Genomic DNA, 7,081 nt, shown 5'->3' on the forward strand with positions numbered 1-7,081 from the left:
TGTGTTTCAAAGCAATTAGAGGTTGTTATATACGTTTTGACCCTATTTACACCAAGTCATTAAATGTTCCTTGGGTAAATCCTACAGCTTTTGGATGTTAACAAGACTAGGTCAAAACCTAGTATGTGGCTGACCGCATCGGGTCAGTGTGCGCTTTTGTGGGCAATGTGTTACAAGGACTGTCCTTATGAGGACGATGACAACGTGTTTGAAAGCAGGTACACGCTGCGGACGTAGGTGAGGACAGCGGACGAGCAGCTGAGGAGCAGCCCCGCCTACTCCCCGAACAAAGTTTCCAGAGCCATATAGACGGAGAGTCGCGCCATGTTCCGCCATTGCGATGTCGCAACTCTCTGTCTCTACAGCTGTGAAAGTACTGTCACACACTCACTCAGTTACGCTGTCAGTCACATACAGACCCATTTGTAGGGCTGACCCCGACGGTCAGCCAAAAAAGAGTAGAAGTGTTCATGTGTCAGAGATGGACTGAAATCTGATTGCTCTGCATTTTAGCTAGTTGCTAAAAGACGTCATTACATCTGCCTCTCTAAGACATGTTAAGGCCAGTTCAGATCAATGAGTCGCAAAGAGACTGGATGCAACTGCCTAAAGAATCCCCCAACATGTGATCGTAAACGTTTTAAAACCGGGCCGTTCACGTCAAAGCAACGCAACACACGCAGACACAGCTGATCGTTTCCATAGCAACAACACACTGACATACCCCACTACTTCTGCGTTAATACTAGTACGTTAGTTAATTCTATAACGTTAGTATTAGGCCCAGGTTACATGAATGAACTAGCTGGATTTCTGCTATCGTTATAAAAAGAAATGGATGACAGTGACATGCTCGCAATGTTAGCTGTAACACTGATTAATAAACGGCGAAGACAGAGAGTTTGGAAAGAGAGGATCTGGAGCCGTCTTTGGCTACTGCAGCGCCAGAGACAGGGTGCCTACGCCAATTTATGCTGTTTCCTGATTGGCTGAAGTGAAATATTCAGTTCTAAAACTGCATCTGGACATTTAACAAGTCTAATCTTTTGCAACTCCACGTAACGGCTTCAGACGCTCTGCAACTAACCAGTTGACCCCGCTGCAAGTTTCTCTGCAACATTCTAAAACAGTTTTGTTGCGTTGCGAATCATTGATCTGAACTGGGTGTTACTTTTCTGTTAGCCGCCTGTTGTTCTGGCTTGAATGAGACCCCATGAAGATTTCAAGCATTTATTGAGAGTACATAAACATGCCCATGAATCAAATTAAATGTTATTCAGTTTGCGAGCTAGCTAGCTTAGCTGCTCAGTTGTTAGCTAGCTATATTAGCTGTTAATGTTTTACTGCTTAAATTTTAACTAATACTTCCTAATATTTCCGCATTAACCAAACACTTCTGGTTACTGTAGAACAAACGTGTAAATTGGATTTTCTTGGGGTGCAAGACAATAAAATTGTGAGAAGTGTGAATTTAGCCATAGCGCGTAGCTAGATAGACTGTTTCCTGTTCTGAGCATTTCATCAAGTAGCCTATGTCCAATGTCATCTTAACTGATAGAAATGGTTAAATCTACAAATACAAGACCTGACATGTAATAAACCAGAGTTATCCTTTACACCTCATTTTACTGCAGTAAATGTCAAACCGTTTACAATGGGCAGAGTAAATTTATGACTTGAGTGATAATTGCCCCGGTATACCTAGAATGACTGCCAAAGAAGTGGGACCCATTCTATTAGGAGAATAAGTATTGTTGTAAGGAGTGTGCTGCTTTGCCAATCATCATCTGGCAATGTTTCCTCAGCATTAATGTGGAATGTGCCAACTTCTCTCTGTCTCTCAACACACACACAAAAACACTTTCCTCATTCTCATAAGAGTATTGACACTTCTGTGGCAGCCATTGCAAAAGCAATTCGCATCGGTATCCCAATAAGTGACCTTTCTTGCCTTCTAATTACATGGTTTATTCCAGCGTCTTGATTGGCTGCAGGTGTTTCATCTCTGCTGATTGGTCCAAATCAAAGTTCTGCTCCGGCTGATTGGTCAAAATCAAAGCGATGATTCTCCTGATTTTTCTTACTTCAGAGTTCTGGAGAGCCGCCGCGCTGACTAAACCACTTGACGGAGTTGATTATCGCACCTCCTGAGCCCGGCAAATTGGTTCAATCAAAGGCGTGATTAGTTGAATCAGTTGTTTTGAATAGAATAAAAAGCCTGCAGTCTCTGTTGCACTCCACGGCTCTTTCTCAGTCGTTAGCTACCTTGGATGCTCCGAACCACACTGACGGGCCAAAGTGGTCCTGTCAGGCTATTTGTCAAGTCTTGAGCCCTCCCCAAAAAAACCCTTAAATACAGAGGATAGAGACACTGAGGATAACAGCAGGTATCTAAGCTTTGAGATAGGCTGATATGTAGCTACAGGGTGCAGGTCATATCTCTGGACCCCAAACAGGTAGACCTCACTGGTTCTGCACCTCCCCAGAGACTTCATCGCTCCTGCACGATGTTGATACAATTCCACAATTGCGTGCTGAACAAAGTGTATTTATTTCTGTTGTACTTTTTCTTTTTGTAAATTTGAATAAAAAAGGAACTATTTCAAAGCGATGACTCAGACCTGCTCTGTGCTTCTTCCTGAATTTCTGGGTAATCAGACTTCTGCTGCTTGCGTGTGCTCTCAGTGTGTGTCTGTGTTTGTGTGTGTGTGTGTGAGGGAGGGAGGGATACAGCGATTGAAAGATGTTTCGTGCTGGGCATACAAATGCGTGCGCACCTTGTGAGCATGTGTCTTGTTGTGAGTTGGCGGGAGTGCCTCGTCAAATTGGCCCCTTGAAATTTCCAAAGCACAGACAGAGTGTGTGTGTGTGTGTGTGTGTGTGTGTGTGTGTGTGTGTGTCTGCAGGATGAAGGAACACCTTGTCTGGTCTGATCCAGCACGATGGGGGGATGTGAGGTCAGTAATAGAGGACAGACAGAGAGTTCTGCAGAGCAATCACGCCTTCAGACGGAGGGGGAGACTTCTCTGTTTGTTCCCCCCGGAAAAAGAAGAAGAAAAAAAAGGACATTTTGAACTCCAGAGCCGCAGCAAATAGAGCAGACCTGACAGCTCTGACCGAATAATACGAGGCCCCTTCGACATCCCTCGCAGCTCTCCTGTTTTCTGCCGGCTTCGCCCCGGCCGGATGATGGATCGGGGATATGTGCGCCATTTCTGTGTGACTGAATAGCTGGTTAAAAAGATTTATTACAATAATCAAATATGAAGGAGGGGATTATTTCTACATGATGGTTTAGAGAATGATCGTGTTAGCCGGGTCTCCGCTTGATTACAATGATAATACCCGCCTCAAGTCAGGAGAGAGAGGGAGAAACAGAGGGAGAGGGATGGGGTAGGGAGAAGCGTATTAGCAGTTAATATGCGAGTCTGTTGCGTTACATAAAACTGTATTTGTGATTGGGTTAGAGCTCATTCGACAGAGTGCTGAGGAAAGAGCCTTCTCAATCTCGTCTGTCTGCGCGCTGCCATAATTATGCGATTCATGGGGCTGACTTTCCCCCCTACCGAGGCAACATCCTGTATCTAAAGAGGCGAAAACAGCTTTGACTGATCCTTTAACCCCCCCCCGCCCTCTGCCGCCCAGCTGATAAAACACATCAACTTTTAACCGACACAACATTCTTATCGATTGACGACTCCTACATGTACGTTTATCGGTCCACCTCGAGCATCAACACCGCATTGCAGCATTCGAGGTGAGAATGAGGCGCTGTCATGGCACTGTCAATAATTACGGCATGCATAATTGATCATAGTATAATGGCAGAGCTGCAGATAAAATGGGCTCGTGTTTAAGCAGTACACCTGGGAGTGACTAACTAAGCAGTGGACCGGAGAGCTACGTACACACTTACTGTGCTGCAGGATTGCATCACAGGGCAGTTAGTGTGTGTGTGTGTGTGTGTGTGTGTGTGTGTGTGTGTGTGTGTGTGTGTGTGTGTGTGTTAGGATCCAAGTACATGGAGATTCCTCATTCTGTTTGAACCTTCCTGACACACAAAATCCCTCTGGCTATTCAGCACAGCGTGAGTGTGTGTGTGTGTGTGTGTGTGTGTGTGTGTGTGTGTACAGTTTGTCTGAACTTGTGCCTGTGCATCTTTGCATTTAAAGTGTGTACAGACTTTAAAGGCAGATTCCAAACACAAGGAAGGTATAAGGGAATGATGTGAATTTCAAGCGCAGTGGATCCCAACCTGTTCTCACTCCCCAGACGTCAAGTGTGACAGCTTGGACTGTGGCCAAGTGCGTCAAAGAATCACACTGTAGGTACCCTGTTAATGTGATTCCTTGAAGCTGTTCTTTAGCTTGTTGTTTTGATGTGTGGCTGTGGTCGGATGACACACTATAAAGAGTGGTTGGGGCGATGGATGGGTCAAACAAACTTCTTTTCATAGTGGATTATTCTTAAAGGAGCAGCTACATTCCTACAACACCCAGCATGCATTGCGCCCCTCCCTCTGAAAGGAACGGCCCAGCGAGAGACGCTGAAGTGAAATACTACTGTTTTCCAGTCAAGGACATTGATTGCTACAGGCGATGGCTCAGAGCGGTAGGAAATCCAAAACAGGACGAGAATATATCGGTGGATCGTCTAAAAGATCTTCAGGTCTGCAGTCTACATTTCAAACCTGACGATTTTGAACGAGACATGACATCAGAGGCGGGCGTCCTAGATTGAGGAAGTGTAGTTTAGCGAGCTCCCTGTCCTCCACCAGAGGACACGTGTTACGTAGTCTGGCGGAGGTTTTCCAGGGCCCATTGGAGAAGCGGATAGCGTCCTCCAAAGGCACAGAGCAAAATTGCATTTTTTTTCCTACCATAATGGCATTAGCTCCATTATAATAGCATGATAGGACTGATGTTGAAAATTGTTCACAGCAGCGTGCAGACTGAGCTGAGAAGCCTGGGGATTACTCCAACATACTTTTACCTACAGATTTGAAACTTCACCCACGTAAGTATGTACATCCAACATTGTAACTATTTATATGTCTTAAAATGTGAAACAGCATAATACCCCCTCTTTAAGGTTTTTTTTTTAGAACTGAGCGAGCCTTTGGGATTAGAGGCAAACATCTTCAAAGACTTCAAACAAGTCCAGTTGTCTTAGCATATAATAGTACATATTAGCATCCAAACCATGATCTTTTTCCTGAACCTAACCAAGTAGTTTTATTGCTTAAGCATAGCCAAACTATAGTTGTTCTGAAATGTTAACCATGTTATTACATGGCTGTGTTAAATACTTGATTCTGATTGGTTAATTACGGCATTCCGTGGTCTGTTACTTCAAAATAACAGACTGTTGCTATGAAGAACAGACTGTTGATTCCTGCGGCCCAGTTAACCGTGTCTTACTTCAACATCAGTGGAAATGTTTCAATTAATGTGAGTAATAACAGCTAGCTTAGCTCATTTTAATGTGAGTGAAAACAGCTAGCTTAGCTCATTTTAATGTGAGTAATAACAGCTAGCTTAGCTCATTTTAATGTGAGTGAAAACAGCTAGCTTAGCTCATTTTAATGTGAGTAATAACAGATAGCTTAGCTCATTGTCATGTGAGTAAAAACAGCTAGATTAGCTCATTTTTAGAAGGCCACAAACGTTAACTGTTGGTCAAAATAAAAAGTCAACCAAGTTAACCACTGCTATGGGCGCAGCTCTCACTGTAAGTGTAATGGATTTTTAAACAGAAAACAATTATCTTCTTTAAATCCATAAAATCATGTCCAAATCAATATTTTGTCAAATAATTGAGTTTGTAAGTAAAAAGCTGTGTAATAAGCGAGATAATGTATAGTGAGGAGGAAAAGAACCCCCGACGGGGTGAGCAGTTTGCGTTGGGGACTTGTCTCACCCTGAAGGGGTTCACTCACTTTACATGATCCCTTACCTAATGATTGTTGCACATCTTAAAGTCATAAAAATGTGAGGTATATGTCTGCAAGTTTTCTTTCGAAATCCAACCGGATGTCGCCAATTTACTGTCTCTAACTTGACGGCTGTATTTTAAAGTTTCACGTACGCTGCATATTGACTTTTGCTGACTTGTCTGGTTGCCTGCACGTTGCCAAACTAACACTAGATAGAACTTAAACAGTCAAAGCTGACTTTGAAGCTTAGGCCCACAGACCAACCTGTATTTGAGGAGTTGGTGGTGAGGCGATGTTGAAAAGGCGAGTGTAACTTTCTGGATGCGACAACATCCCGCCTTGTAGTTAAACATCTAACAACTTCCTCTTAGAAACTTTTCGCTCCTCTACCTGTCCCTGTGGGGTTTTTTACCACCTGCCCCTTCCTCTTTCTGCGTGTTTCTCGTCTTCCTCCCTTCTTTCTTCTCGCTTCGCTCAGAACGCTCTCAGAGTTCACTGGCTCATTTGAAGTGGAAAATTAAATCTTCATTAACAATCTTAATTAGAGTTCGATCTTCTCCATAGCGAGCCGACAGGGAATCCATAGTGTAACAGGGGGAGACCTGGAGCAGGAGTTGGTTTCTGCTAGGTGGGGGAGGATTAGGGGGGGGTAATTAGTGAAAGGGAACTTTGGGGTAAATTACACAAGAGGTATTTACACTTTTAGAGGCCGCGGGAGGGGATGGAAGGAGCAGGTGTAATTAAAGTGGCAGTATGTAGATGGAAAACTGGAATGGTAGTCCAACATGCATAAGAGTACAAGTCTGCGTTATTGGCAAACTTGGGCTCAGTGGGAGGGGAGGGGCAGGGGCGTGTCCAAGGGTGGCATGGGCCCCCAGATGTCTGACTGGCCACCACCAGAAGTGCCACCCCATAATCCTGAACTATGATTAACTGTCTGCTTTCTTGGAGGCGGGACTTAAGTTCATACCACATTGATGTACGAGTCGAAACGACTTTTACTGACATCGGGAGTCACGAGTCATCATCTCCACTAACTCGTTCACTGACTCACCCCACTTACCCGCTACTAGCCACTGCAAACTGCGATTTTGAGGCGAGACCACCATATAAGCTGAGCCCTGGGAGAAAAAACACTTGCTTCAA

The sequence above is a fragment of the Semicossyphus pulcher genome, unplaced genomic scaffold, assembly GCF_022749685.1.
Source record: "Semicossyphus pulcher isolate SPU_LCO1_2020_fin unplaced genomic scaffold, fSemPul1.0.p SCAF_7, whole genome shotgun sequence".
NCBI lineage: Eukaryota > Metazoa > Chordata > Actinopteri > Labriformes > Labridae > Semicossyphus > Semicossyphus pulcher.